General features: G+C 39.9%; 1 long non-coding RNA gene across 1 annotated transcript in view; it reads right to left on the bottom strand.

Annotated features, from left to right (window-relative positions):
• Nucleotides 1-8,821: 8,821 nt before the first annotated feature.
• The window catches only part of LOC117801588, a 73,347-nt gene continuing 66,383 nt past the window's right edge, over nucleotides 8,822-15,785 (bottom strand). Inside the window, exons 3-4 of the long non-coding RNA XR_004624298.1 lie at nucleotides 9,521-9,637; nucleotides 8,822-9,192 (exon numbers count right to left, since the gene is read on the bottom strand). This is a non-coding gene — a long non-coding RNA (uncharacterized LOC117801588). The remainder of the gene's footprint in view (nucleotides 9,193-9,520; nucleotides 9,638-15,785) is intronic.

The following is a 15,785-nucleotide window of genomic DNA, read 5'->3' as shown; positions in this document are numbered from 1 at the left end:
TACCTATCCAGCTCAACTCAGGGGACCGGCTGAAAAAGGTGTCCCCTACTCCTCCGCCATCTTAACCCCTCGAATGTTTCCCATTACACTTTAGACTGTAGCTGTCCCAACTGCAGGAAGCCTCACCTAGCTTCCTCTTCCCAAGCTGTACCCCATAGTACCCTGTGCACATCTTCCTTTTTGTACTAACTACTGGATATTTTAAGTAACAATTCACCATCTGTTTGCTTCTAAAGGCAGGTATCATGTCATATGCATCCATATATCCCCAGTGCATGGCTTGTTACATGAGTCATAATAGGAAAAAAAATAAATTTTTGAGCAAGTAAATTAAAGAGGAAAGGATTATGACACTTTATTCAACAAACCTCTTCCTAGAAACTTAGGCAGAACTGCTTCTGACAAAACCAAATCCCACATTATTTGAATTTCTTTGTTAAGGTAGACAGATCACCCCTGTAATCATGTGTCTGACTTCCTACCCTTCTGATACTCAAACACCTGTTACTAAGAGATTAAACTGCTCTGACGCAGGCATTGTCCTGGCATGAGGCCTGGTACTCTAAGGTGTCCTGGTTACCCACTGGTCTCTGAGTCAGTGTGGAACAGTTCTCACTGATGGTCCATGGCACCATAGGTCCCAACCTACTGGTTCCTGTTTTCCGTGTCCCTGGTATTCAGTCTTAGTTACTGCCTTCTTTTTCATGTCTCTGCTTGATATTCTAGTTCTTGCAAAGTCTAGGTCTTCCTCCCTTTATCCTCATCTTTTGGAGACTAGGTCTCCGCTCCCTCCTGGCTGCCTTCCAACTGTACCTGGGTTAACTGCCTGACCTCTGAACCTCTGAGTCACCTGCTCCAGATCTTGAGCTTGGCTTGGACCAAGCACATGTGTGCTCTCCGTCCTTCCTGCCTGTGGGCCTGGCATCCAGTTCTGAACCTCCCTTCAGGCCCATTTCATGTCAGCTTGCCTGGACTTATAATCTTGAACTTCACTTGGCCATTCTCACCCTTCCTCTCAGAACCCAGACAGAACATCCCCAAATTATTAAATTTTTGTATAAATCCATATTTTATTATATGGAGCTTGCTTAAAGTGTGTTATATTTGTAATACAAAGCAGAAACATTTCTGGGAGTAAATTCACAGGTAATAACTCTCTCTGACTGGACTCAACAATTCAGAACTCTGTACAAGATGACTTAGGGGAGTGGTTCCTAGCAAAAAGCACCTCATGGATCCCCACTGGGTGTGAACAAGTTTTCTGACATCAGACTTGCCAGGAGTCATCAGAAAATGTACCGGTACATGACAGCCACTTCTCAGTTTATCAGCCTCCTTCTATCTACCTGTCTTAAATTATTTCATTACCAAGATTGATTTAGCTTATCCAAATGCCCTAAAATACAAACCATTTTGCTTCCCCCCAAATTTCCAGAATAATAATTATAGGAAAAGGAAGTTGAAACTTTTTCCCAAATAAGACTTCAGCATTATTTATATGTTCATACGTTCACGTTTCCTTTATGTTAAGAATAAATTTGTTGGTGTTTCCCTAATTCATCTGCATCCTTCCTTCAAGTAATAAATGACAACCCAGTTTAATGAGTTGGCTATCTTTAAAAAAAAAACTTTTCCCTGCATTTCCCTGTTATTATTTAGTTGTTCTAAAGCCTACCAAGTCACTGAATTGTTTAATCTGCAGCTTTTCACAGAAAAGAATTGTGTTTTGCTGAGTAAAGTATGGCATTCTCTAGGCTGAAGATGAGCTATTGATTTTTCTTTAATGATATTTGATTTGGAGGCATAAACTACTGTTAAATTGCTATGTCTTTTCGAATCGAACACTTCACAAATGGATTCAAGATGGTCCTTTATGGATTAAAATACTTCTGAACAGCACATTATTTGTAACAACAAAGTAAATCACCAGTATGTGAATAAAATATCGATTATATCTTTCTTTTCCCCATTAACTTGAACTTTTACATCTAGTATTTCAGTTTTTATGTAGCGAGATGGCATTATGTCCACACTGATGACAGCTGAGAAATGTTTCCACTTAAAATTTCAACATAAAATGTATCCTTTTTTTTTCAGGTGAAACTGGTTCTGAAAACGAAAGGTAACATGACATTTTCAAAATAATTTGATGTCATAGCCTGTTATTGACTTTTTAACGAACTCAGAATAATCTCATTGGAAAAGTATCAATCTCGTGAGCTGCCACAAATAGCTGAGAAAACAGATTTTAGGCTGGCTTTGAGCATTAGCTCTTGATTCAACCGAAAAGAGGAAACATCCATAAAACTTATTTCAGCCAATGAAAAAAAGTGTTTTGAACTCCTGTTCTCCCACTTAAACCACAATGAACTCTTTTTCATATTGTAATTGCAGTAAAGGGTCCTGGAAACAGCGTTCGTTACCATCTTCATCACTGTCCTCATCACCAGCACCACCCACACGTGTGTGACCAGCCACAACGTAGGCATAACAAGATTGAAACTAGGGATTTTCAAGGGTTAATTCTAAAGAAAGAGGATGTAAATATCAAATATAGTTCCAAAATACCAAGGAAGGAACTGGCAAGGGGATCAAAGCCGAGGACAGTTATCAGGATACCCAACATAAAGATATTAAGACCTAAGTGAGAAAAGCCCAACGGACACAAGATCCCATTTCTTGACTTTCGAACTGCTGCTTTTTCCTGGCTATTATCATCAACAACAGGATATAAAGTCTTGGTATGGGAATACATTGACACTTTAAGAGGACAAAAGAAAATGACACTATTGGTTAAAAGAAAAAAATGTCACCAGGAAAGAAAAATGAGATGGTCTTATTAGAGGGTTGTACTTGGAGTTAAACCCCTATTAGAGCCTATAAAGTGCTAGATACATCAGGTTAAATTATAGACTCTTCAGAACGAGCTTTTGTGGTGATGACACAATTTGTCCTACATTATGGAGGAGGAATTGGGCTCTGAATGTGTAAGCAATATGCCCACTCAGGCTAGAGCTACGAGGCAGAATGAAAGCCATGTTCAACTGAGGTGAAGATTGCTCATCCCAGGACAGATGTCAGCGGTTCTCAGACTTAGCCTCATGCTACTATCTCCAAAGGATCTTTGGAAAAGTACCTCTGCTTGGGCACCACTCAGGCTCAGTCAAACATGAGTCTCTAAGGGAGCCAAATACGAGTACTTTTAAAAAGCTTCCTGTGTAATCACAATGTGTAGCCAAGGTTGAAAACACTAGCCAAGGTGCTAGTAGGAAGGCTACCTAACCACTGTGAATTAATAGGCAGTGACAAGGCCACCTGTCCAGGACACAAAGTGGCCAATATTTCCAAGACCTATCAACTGAGTTCCTGTAAGTGGCCAAAACAAATATTTTTGGCCAGAAGCAGAACTGCCGATGATTCCTTTCAGCATGCTTATAGCTAATTCATAGCCCAAAAAGGAAGTTGAAAAACAATGATAAGTGGATATAACTTCCTGACAAAAACTTAGAATTGCATAGATATTTCCTGCAGGAAATATCTAAGTTAATTGAGGCCCAAGAATTCACTTTGAAAGGCCACTGAAAGAAAACAAACAGAGCTTAAAACTTGCTCCTTCCCTTGGCAATAAGGCCTCTTGACTTTTCAGAATAATTCAGTATCTAAAGCTTTCAGACACACAGAGAATAAGATCAAGAGAGAGATCAAGTTGGAGTCTAAGAAGCATGCAGAGCTATTTAAGGATTGAGACCGAAACTGTCACTTTAGAGAGAGAACAGCCACAAAAGAGAAAGCTGTCTAGGATGGAACTTTAAGAAACTCAAGAGACTCTTTAGGAGTGGCAGGAAAGTAGAAGGAAAATAGGAGAATCCAGGGACCCGAAGCTTACAGGGGAAAAGGTTTCCAGAAGTGAGGAGTGTTCATCTGATCAATTGTTGCTGAGAAACCAGGGAGGGTAGACAGAAAACCGCCCATTGCATTTGGCAGTATGGATTTCACCAGTGACCAGTGGCGCTTGCTGCTGTCCACTTTATTCCAAGGGCACAGGTATACCTCACTCGTGCTCTGCCAGGAAATTATACCTCCTATTGTGTTTGATGGTCAAATAAGTTGGGAATCCTGACTTAGATCAATTTTACAACCCAAAGGTTTAAGTTCCTTTTAAACCTCAGTTCTTTGGGGGTGGGGTGGGGAGGGGAACAGAGTTAGAAAAGCTAAACTAGAAAAGAGATAATACATATTTAACCTAAAAATTTATAGTGCCAGTTTTGAAAAATTAACCAGCAATATAATTCTAGTTATTTGTCTTGACTCATAAAAATTTATAGTAAAACGTGCTTTAAATTTTTAAAATTCCTTTGCACCAAATGTCTGTAAATGACAGTATGCTCTTTAGAAAATTGTGGTTGAAGGTATATTTTTAAAAGCATGGGTTTGGCACAGAGAGCAAACTGATGGTTGCCAGAGTTGGGGGTGGGGTAGGAGGACGGTCAAAATGGGTGAAGGGGACTGGAAGATACAGGTTTCCAGTTACATGGTAGCTATACTTGCGGTGAGCATACCATAATATTTAAACTTGTTGAATCACTATGTTATACACCTGAAACTAACATAACATTGTGTATCAACTACACTCCAATAAAAAAAAAGTGAGAGGAATGAAACAGTTTGCTAGGAAAGAGATTGAATCATCTCACATCAGACCAATGAAAGGTTATTTTGGGGGGAATAGGGTTCTATACTACATCTCCACAGAAGGTGAGACAAGGCTTAAAGTAAAGTAAAAGAAATATACATTATTTCTGAAGAAGAAATTCTGACCAAGTAGTAAGGCATATGTTATAGGCTGAATTGTACCTTCCCCGCCCCCCCAAACCACATGTTGAAGCCAAATCTTCCATACCTCAGAACAGGACTATATTTGGAGATAGGATCTTTAAATAGGTGATTAAGTTAAATGAGATCATTAGGCTGAGCCCTAATCCAATATGACTGGTGTACTTACAAAAAGAGGAGATGAAGACAATGAAGACACACAAAAGGACACGAGCAATGCATATGCATGGAGAAAAGGTCATATGAGGACACAGCAAGAACATGGCCATCTACAAGCCAAGAACAGAGGCTTTAGAAGAAACCAACCCTGCCAACACCTCGATCTCAGACTTCTAGCCTCCAGAACTGTGAGGAAATAAATTCATGTTGTTTAAACCACCGAGTCTGTGATATTTTGTTATGGCAGCTGATGGGGTTCAGGACATGCTACTACAAATATGATAGCTTGGCATGCGAAATATTTTAAGGTGAAGACGTTCTGTGAAAATGGCAGAAGCAGGAAGGTCACTCAGGTCATAAAACCCTCATGTGAAAGGTGCCCTCCCTATACCTGGAAGAAAGGAGCATACTTATCTCTGAAGACAAAGGGACACTGAAAAGAACCCTAACAAACAGGCCTGCTAAGTTTCCCCCAGTGTACTACCCTTCCCTCATCCTCTTTAACCTATCCTATTCCTCCACAACTGTCCGCTCTTCATCAAACCAACGTAACAACACTCAAGCCTTTCTTCAAGTCTTCATTGCCTTATAAAGACTCCCGAATCATATAAAACATATTAAATAAATGTGTGTGCTTTTCTCCTGTTTAAAACAAGTGTGGGTGTGGGACCTTTATTTACTGATTTTCAAAAAATAGAGAGAGTCAATACTATATGATTTCAATTGTATGGCATTCTGGATAGTAAACAGTAAAAAGATAACGTTTGCCAAGGTGTTCAGAGTGAGAAGAGAACTGAATAGGTGATGTACGTGGAGATTTGCCAGGCAGTGAAACTGTTCTGCATAATACTGTAATGGCAGATACAGGACATTATGCTTTTGTCAAAACCCACAGAACTTTGTAGAACAAAGAATGAACCTTAGTGCATATAAATTTTTTTTAAATCATTTAGGTTTGGAGGTGTCAGGAAAGAGTCAGACCATAACAAAAAAATCTCATTGTACTACAAATGTATGAAACAACTTCAATGGAAGGGAGTCGAGGAAGAAAAGGTGCTGACAAGTAAATTTAGAAACAAGTGGAGTCTGTAAGACTAAAGGCAAAACAAACTGCTTATAAGAACTATAACTGATGAAGTTATTTCCCAGAGGAGTACAGGTGTAAAGGATGATCCTTCAGACACTGCTATACGTGTGTACTGTAATTGAACAGTAAATAAATGGATAGACAGGGGAAACCAGATTTCTCAGTGTTGGTGTGAGAGGTCATGGAAGAGCAAGGGGGAGAGGCTAGTATGATCCATTTGGTAATTGATGAACTCATGGTTAGCTTAATATAGACACATACGGTTACACACAGAAATAGTTACAGATGTTATAAATATGTACAATATACAATGTATAAGTATACACACACATGTATTTCCTTACTCCACTGGCAGAGAAGACCTAAAAGAAACAATACACCAGTAATGAAAAGCATATCTATTTCAAAATTACAGTGAAGAAATCTAACTTACATTACCTTTAATTGATTTTGATCAAGGTCAAAATCAATAGTGATAAATCATGTTGATAGGATAGACCTTTGATATAATATGATTTAAAAAATGGCACTTTATCCCCGTGAACTTCCTCCCCCAAACCACAGCTCCAATCTAATTACAAGAAAACCAACACACAAATCCAACATTCTATAAAATGCCTGACCAGTATCCCTAAAAACTAGCAAGGTGTTCAAAAACAAGGAAGGCTGAGGCTGGTGTAGCTAAGGAAACATGACAACTAAATGCAGTGTGGCATCCTGGGTGAGATTCTGGGACATCCAGGAAGAGGACATAAGATAACAACTAAGGAAATTTAAATAAACTCTGGACTTTAATAATAATGCATCCATATTAGTTCATCAATTGTAACAGATATACTATAATAATGTAGGATGTTAAGATGGGAAACTGGGCACAGGGCGTATGGGTACGTACCCTGTACTATCTTCTCAATTTCCTTAGAAAACTAAAATTATTCTAAAATATAAAGTCTGTTTTTAAGAAAGCAAAGAGAGTATCTTATAGAATCATTCAAGGCAATACCAACTGGAATGTACCAGCTGGATTACGATGTAATAAAATGAGCCATCTTCTTAAGAGAGAACACCTATTTATAATGCAATGGCAGCAACAATCACTGATAATCCTGTTTATCAAGTTGCTGTATCTGAGAGTCTTTTTAGTTCTTGGACTCGATTCCAATGTGTGTGAAGGGTGCCCCCCCCCCCCGCCGCACCAAGAAACAATTCTTGGCCCCCCAGCAGGTGTCTGAGAATTCAACTCAATTCTCTCAATTCTGACACCATCAGGCCAGAGATAGCATCAGGTTCCACAGGTTAAAGGTTCAATCCTACAAGATGGCCCCCGCTATTTCAGAGGCCAGTTGAGAGACCACGTTGTTATCTGTACTTCTGACCGACCGGCTGTAAATCAGAGGTTCCCAAGTCTCACTCCTTGGATTCAATGAATTTGCTAGAACAGCTCACAGAACTTGGAGAAACCTTTTACTTACTTGGTTGCCGGTTTAGTATAAAAAGGTATAACTCAGGAACAACAGATGGAAGAGCAGACCAGGGCAAGGCTTGGGGAAAGGCAGAGGAGCTTCCATACTCTCTCCAGAGCACCACTTTTCCAGAGCTTCCAAGTCTTCACCAACCCAGAAGCTCTCCACACCCGGTCCTCTTGGTTTTTGTGAAGGCTTCATTCGTTATATAGGCTGGATCGATTAAATCACTGGCCTTCGATAATGAGTTCAACCTTGAGGGGCCTCTCCCCTCCCCAAAGGCTGGGGAGTGGAACTGGGAGTTCCAACCTGATCATACGGTTGGTTCTCCTGGAAAGTACCCCCCAGCCTTAGGTGCTTTCCAGAAGTCATCTCATTAACATAAGACACCTTTGTCACTCTGAACACTTAGGAAATGCCAAGAGTTTGGGGAACTGTGAGCCAGGAACTGTTGACGGAAGCCAAATATATATGAGAAATACAGTAGTCCTCCTTTATTCGAGGGGATACATCCCAAGACCCCTAGTGGATACCTGAAACTGCAGATAGCAGAGAATCCCATACACACTGTATTTTTTCCCACACATACACACTTATGATAAAGTTTAACTTACACAATAGGCATACAAAGAGATTAAGAACAATAATAATAGAATAGAACAATTATAAAAATATACCATAATGAAAGTTACATGAATGTGGCTTCTCTCTCTCAAAATTTCTTATTGTACTGTCCTCACCTTTCTTCTTGGGATAATGCGAGATGATAAAATGCCTACGTGATGAGGTGAAGCGAGGGGAATGAGGTAGGCGCTGTGACATAGCATTAGGCTCCCAGCGAACTTCTGATAACACGTCAGAAGGAGGATCATTCGCTTCTGGACCACGGCTGACCTCAGGTAACAAACTGCAGGAAGCAAAACTGCAGAAAAGGGGGACTCCTGTATATTTTGGTCATCGAAATGACCCAACATATATTTCTTATAAATCACAGTCTCACAGAGTGTGTCCTCCCAAAATTCATACGTCAAATTCTTATCCCTAAAAGTGATGGTATTAGGAGGTGGGGCCTTTGGAAGGTGATTAGTGCCTTATAAAAAGGGCTCCTAAGGATACAAGAAATCTGTAACCTGAAAGAGAGCCCTCACCTGACATGCCAGCCCTAATTTCAGACTTCTGGCCTCTAGAACTCCGAAAAATAAATTTCTATTATCCATAAGCCACTCAGTCTGTGGTATTTTGTTATAGCAGCCCAAACAGACAAGACATAACTATTTCAAAATTATTATCTTATTCAATGTTCACCACACCTCTGAGAAGAATGAAAAAGAAAAAAAAGCACTCCAGGTTTGTATTTATTGGAAAACATAAGAGATAATAAAATGTACAATATATCTTTTTAATCACTGCACATGAAATGAACAAAGAAAAGACCATGGAAAATGGAACATACAATTATGTAGGTATATTTCTTAACGTTTGTGAAGCAACTTAGATGCATTTCTCCCTGGTGAAATTCAGTGCCTCCTTATGGAGCATTCTCATTATCTAGCCTTTCCCACGTCTGTAAATTTCTTTGTGGATGCCCATAGGTAATGGTAATACACTGGGTCCTACTTCTCAAATGACCTTGATTGTAGCCTCCCAAATCTGAAAATAGAAATTTAGACAAGTTTCACTAAATTGAATACTTATGCCTTATATATATCACACAATATGTTCTATTTTTTAAAAGTTAGCATTTTAAGTTGTAAAATTCAAATAAATTTTACCAGATTCTATGATATCTGATGATTAGAGATTAGCTATCTGGAATATTAACAATAAAAATTCCCAAAATCCATTAACTTCTTAACAGCTTAAGAAGCTAAAATTCAGGATGGTCTCACTGGGGAAAATATCATGTGAAGTTTCTTCTCAATTAACCGGTTTTGGATATGTCCACAAAGCACCTGAAACTGGCCACTGTGTCCAGTACCTGCTTTGTTTCTAACTTTCGTCTTGACGGAGTGGCTGACTCATGAGCAGAATGGGGATTTGTCCTCTTCCACACGGGCTCCTACGTGGCTGCTTGGCATGTCACCCCCTCTCGGTTCTGCATGGGAGAAGATGAGAACTCAATTAAAATCTTAATATTACCATAAAACAGTAAAGCCAGCATTCCAAATCCTAAAATGGTATCTTATTTCACTGGAATTTTCATTACCTTTTAACGACTAATTCCTGAAAACTTGCTTGAATTTTAGAGACTTGAAATTTTAGACAGCTAGATTTATGGCTTGGTTTAAAGATACATAAAATGGAATACATTTTCCAAAGTATCTTCCTTCTCAAATTCTTTTGAAACTAAGAGACTGTATGTACATTGTCTCAGGCAGCAACCTGCTCAGAACCATGATCTTAATGCAAGACTTAACCTTTACAAAGCATCTTACGTACTTCATTTTTCCTTCGACCATGGGGAAAAAAGTGCTCGAGTTATTTGCTGAGCTCCCTCTTCGTGACAGGCATTGTGCTAAATGTTGAATATACATTATATCATTTAGTCTGCTCAATAACTTCATGCAAAAGTCATATTTTCCCATTTAAAAAGAAGCAAATTAAAAAAAAAAAAGCAAATTAAATTCCAAAAGGTTAACTAAAATAGCTGAGTCACCCTGGAAATAACGTCTTCATGGAGACTCGAACTCAGAGCTGTAATTCAATTGCTGTGTTTTCCCTCCAGCATCACACGGTTCAAGGAGGTAGACAGACTGTTAAGCCAAGAAGCCTGCTGCAAACCTTTCACCAACCTTGAATTAAACATAGCATTTCATTCCACTATAAGCACGGACCAGTAGTCACTAGTAGCCTCAGGTATTCAGCTAATTGTAACTTCACCTCCATAGAAATCTCAGATATTTTAATACCACAATATAGTTGTTGCAGAAACCTTAAAATATTATTTGTGCTCATCGCTACTATGAAGTTATGAAATCATCAAGTCTGTGCACTAGTTCTTGTTTTTAATTCATTAATAAAGCATATATTACAAATTTTCAAAAATTTTGATGAATGTCTTTCAGTAGTATTGATTTTCTTCGAAATTATAAGTGTTTGATTTTATGCATTAAAAATACCATGCCAGGGGCATCTGACTCTTAGTTTTGGCTCAGGTCACAATCTCAGAGTCGTGAGATGGAGCCCCATGATGGGCTCTGTGCTCAGCGAGGAGTCTGCTTGAGATTCTCTCCTCCTCTCCCTCTGCCCCTCCTGCTCATGCGTGCTCTCTCTCTCCTTCTCAAATAAATAAATCTTAAAAAAAAATAAAAATACTATTTTGTCAAGGGACCAACCCAAAGACTTCACAAGACTGCCCCAAAGTTCATGGCACTAATAAGATTAAGAACACCTACCTAAAGCCATATAACTAGAAATATCTGAATAAGTAATGACATACAAATTGGTTTTGTTTATTGTATTTTGACTGAACTGAGACATCAATTCTACTAATCAATAATCCCCAAACTGGGCATCACATATTTCTCACATAATTTCTCATAATATATACTCCATGAAAGGATCTCTTTTGGTTAACTTAGCAAATCAGCCTTTCACACCTGCCTCATCAGAAAAAACTCAATTGCTCTCTGCTACTCCACCTGTTCCTAGATACCTTACCTTACACAAGGCAGGTCTGCAATGGGATGTCAGGGACACCAGGAAAGATTGGGTTCCCTTCCTCCTTCCCCATCCACCGGATTTATGCTAATTATGGATGCCTGTAATCTCTTAGGAATTTAGGGTTAGGAGAGCCCCTTCAAAAAATGTTTGTATATTATTAGAGGTCAGAGTTCATAGTCAACTGCCCAATTAGGATAATATTCATTCACACAGAGGCATAAAAAATACACTGTTTCCCCAAGGAAAGTTTTAATAGGAGTACTATGCAATCAGCAAGAAGCATCAAGAAGGGAGGGAAAAGAGCACAGCAAGAGGAATAAGGCACCAAGGTCTCTCTCACAAGTTTGCCCTAAACTTTAATGATTCACTTAATTCTAGTTACAATTTCTAGTTCCTCAGTGTCCCATTTGCCAAACAGGAATTGTAGTATGCGCTTGCCACTCATCCACTGGCTGTGTGGTGAAGACTAGCAGCCTCCTGGGCATCGAATGCTTTGCAGTCAGTCAAGCAAATGTCACATACCACAGTAAGTGATGGCAAAACTGTCTCTTCCTTATGTTGGATGTCACCATGGCCTGTCCTTTCCTGCTAATAATGTCGTTCTTCAATCTCTAGGCTTCCCACAACACAGGAAGATTGCAATTATGTGTGCTTTTAGGCTGACTCATTTTCTAATAATAACGATCAGTATTTAAGTTAATTAGGAAGATTCTTTTGATGTCCTTTATTTCAGTCACAATTAGTCTCCTGCTATATGTTTGTTTGTTTGTGTATTTGTTTGTTTGTTTGTTTTAAATAAACTCCCAGCAGTGATGGGAGGAGAGGGAATCATTTTACTACCCTCAACTTCATCTGCTTTCAGAGAATTGCTCATCATCTCGCTATTTTGTGCTTGAAGAGCCTAAACAGAGTTTGAGTTACTCTGAGCTGCCTCTGATAATGGAATTCTGAATCCAGGTCCAGATGAGTAATTGATATGAGAAAGGTCAAAAGTCCCAGAATGCTCTCTCTCTTTTAGGTCAATTCCCTGTTTCCACCAAGTCCCTATTAAAATTCAACTTGAATTTCCAGACTCTAGCACCTTGGCACAGATGACTTAAGCCATTAGCCAACTTCAGAGAACAAGGCCCTAAGGGAATGGACAAAGAGGGGGTAAAATTAGATGTTATGCAAAGCTTGCAGATTCTGCTGGAGAAGTGTGAGGTGAGGGGTGCTCCTCAGGGAAGAGCAGGGATAGGAGGACCCTACAAAGGTCTGCAAAGGAGGTGAGCCCTCCCAAAGAAAGTCTTCAGCACTTTAATTAACCACTGGNGGGTAAAATTAGATGTTATGCAAAGCTTGCAGATTCTGCTGGAGAAGTGTGAGGTGAGGGGTACTCCTCAGGGAAGAGCAGGGATAGGAGGACCCTACAAAGGTCTGCAAAGGAGGTGAGCCCTCCCAAAGAAAGTCTTCAGCACTTTAATTAACCACTGGCTTTTTAATCTAATGACTGCTGTTCCACAGCTTGAAACAAGGGAACTTAGAACATTAGCCTCCAGATGAATGTTTTTTTCTAACAGGTGACAGTGGCAGCGTTAGGGGCTGTCAATGGCAGCCTGGACAAGGAGGATGCGTACAGTGGCAAAAGCCAAGGTCAGACTATTCACAGGTTCTCCAGGATGGCCTGTGACTGGAATTCATTCAGTCATTCGGTCAACATTTAAGGCAAATCCATTCAAGCTTCAGAGAATCCTAAGGCGTCATTCTTCCCCTGAAGGTGCTCACCATCTGGGGTGGGAATGAAATGTTCCGACCACCACAGACACTGACAGAGCTGTGGTGAGACTGTGTGAGGAAGATGTCACAGAGCATGTAAATGGGGCTCACCAAAAGCATGCCTCTGAGCCTTCAGCAGGAAGTTCCATTTCTATTTAAAGATAACACCGCAGATGGAGATCGCGATCTTGTGTGTGCGGATGTGGCTGACAAAAAAATAAATAAATAAACAACCCCCTCTTCTTGGCCTGTAGTGAAGACTGACATTTGGTTTATAGCTGCAGAAATTACTCGCCATTTCAGATGTCGGGGGTTCCATTACTCTACTTCACACACAATTACACACTGCTCCAGCATAAACACACCCCACCACCCCCACCCCCACGTTGCTACAGCTGTGAACATCCCCCCATCTTCAGTTTGCTGATCTTTCAGAGTTCCAAGCCACAGAGCTATCACCTCCCTGAACTGAGTATCTTCTTTCTCTTCTTTGCTTGGTGAAATCCAATTCACCCTTCAAAACCCAGTTGAGCCATGACTGCCACTGTGACGCCTCTATCACTAGAAGTCATTCCTCCTCAGTCACCACATTTGCCTCTTATCTCCACTGCAGCACTGATACAGCATTCAGTTATGTTGTTTCCTCATGTGCTTATCCCTCCAAAGAGTACTCATTATTTTTCAAGCATTTAGAACAGTTCCTGACAAGCCCAAATGTCCATTGACTGATGAATGGATAAAGAACACAATGGAATATTACTGTACCATCAAAAAGAATGAAATCTTGCCATTTGCAGTGAAGTGGCTGGAGCTAAACTGTATTACGTTAAGTGAAACAAGTCAGTCAGAGAGAACCAATTGCCATATGATTTCACTCATATGTGGAATTTAAGAAACAAGACAGAGGAACATATGGAAATGGGGGAAAAAAGAAAAGGGGAGAGGGAAACAAACCATAAGAGACTCTTCAGGAAAGAAAACAAACTGACAGCAGATTGAGGGAGGTAGATGGGGGATGGGCTACATGAGTGATGGGTACATTAAGGAAGGCACTTGTTGTGATGAGCACTGGGTGTTAAATGTAAGTGATGAATCACTAAATTCTACTCTTGAAACCAATATTGCATTATAGGCTAACTAACTAGAATTTAAATAAAAATTTGAAAAAAAATGGTTCCTGACAAATAAATCACTGATGAATTAATGAAGAAATTAATAGTCTGCTCCTTTGATCAAAATTTTTTTGGGGGTGTCTGGTTGGCTCAGTAGGTTAAGCGTCCAGCTCTTGATTTCGGATCAGGTCATGATCTCTCAAGGTCATGATATCGAGCCCCGTGTTGGACTCCAAGCTCAGCAGGGAGTCTGCTTGAGTCTCTCCCTCCCTCTCCTTCTGCCTCACTCCCTCTCCCTCATGCTTTCTTGTGCTCTCCTTCTCTCTAAAATAAATAAGCAAATCTTTTCTAAAAATTGTTTTTTAGCAAGCATTAATTTAGTGCTGCCATACCAACTGTATGACAACATATTTGGATGACCTAAACTTGCCATTTGAAGCCACTGTTGTAGCTCAGAGATTAAGCTGAAGTAAAGGATAAGAGATTGGGTACATATCTGTTATTTGAAAAAGCCTCAGAGTTCTTAGAAAAAAATAAGACAGAGCTTCTCCTCTACAGACCTCCAGTTTGTTCTATAACTTGATTTAATCATGGTCACAGACCCAATCTCAAAGACAGAGCAAGGCCACTCCGAGCTTGATTCGGGTCAATGAGAACAGCATTAGTAACAGCCCTCATCCCCTCTAACTTGCACCAATCACTACCCCAAAGCAAGAGAGAAATTCAAGTCTTCATAGGTCCTTGCCAAACATTACGGAACACTCCAAACCCCACCCCTGCACTCCATCATTATCTGGTGGAATCCTAAGCACTTACACTTGGAAAGGATCTGGCAATCACCTGTTCTGACTCACCCCCCAAAGTAGGAACCTTCTCTATTCCATTTAGAGCAGATGGTTGCCAACATCTGCTTAAAAACGTCTACAGCCAAGAAGATCCTTACTCTGTGAGGTATCTATGAAACTCTCTGAGCAACTGTAGAGATTAATGAGTAAATACCCATAAAGCACATAGTACCTGGCACACAGTAATTGCTCAGTACACGTTATTGACATTTTTTATCATTATCAACTCTCATACCCTTTTTATTTTGCAGACAATCCCTTAAGATACAAAACAATGTACAAGTGAGCAAAACATTATGTCTAGTACACTTCAGTTTATATGAAATATAAAGAAACTACGTAAATGTATGGTGATGTGTGTGAGTGTGTATGTGTCACCATGCTTACAAAGCTTCCTGAAGGAATCCCCAGCTGCCACTGCAAATGAGGCCCATTGTGAGAAACCAAATGTCCACGTCAAAGATTCTGTCTCCAGTCCTTTGATGCCAGAAAGGTGCTGGGCTCTGTGCCAAAGGTGAGATGAAAAGCCCTCCCCCAGTTTTATGCTATACATTGTCAGCTGGACCTTGAAGCAATACAGCTACATCCAGAGCCCTACAGAATTCATCACTCATCTAAGCTGATTCAAGACACGGGGCAAGGTGTCATCCTCCTATCTCCAACCTTTTTAAAGCTCAGCTACTAAGTTCATCTGGAGAAAATGAAGACACACAAAATATTTTCACAAGAGTAAGTGACTATTTCTGTATCGGTAAATTTAGAAATTATCTAAAGTCACCACGTTCAGAGATACAGCTCTGGCTAGAACATAAACACCTTTCAACACTGTCACATAGAGCAGTTTAGTTACTGAGAGCCATAACTCTCA

The sequence above is a fragment of the Ailuropoda melanoleuca genome, chromosome 3, assembly GCF_002007445.2.
Source record: "Ailuropoda melanoleuca isolate Jingjing chromosome 3, ASM200744v2, whole genome shotgun sequence".
Taxonomy (NCBI): domain Eukaryota; kingdom Metazoa; phylum Chordata; class Mammalia; order Carnivora; family Ursidae; genus Ailuropoda; species Ailuropoda melanoleuca.
Note: the sequence above shows the minus strand (reverse complement) of the source record. Positions and strands in the feature narration are given on the sequence as shown.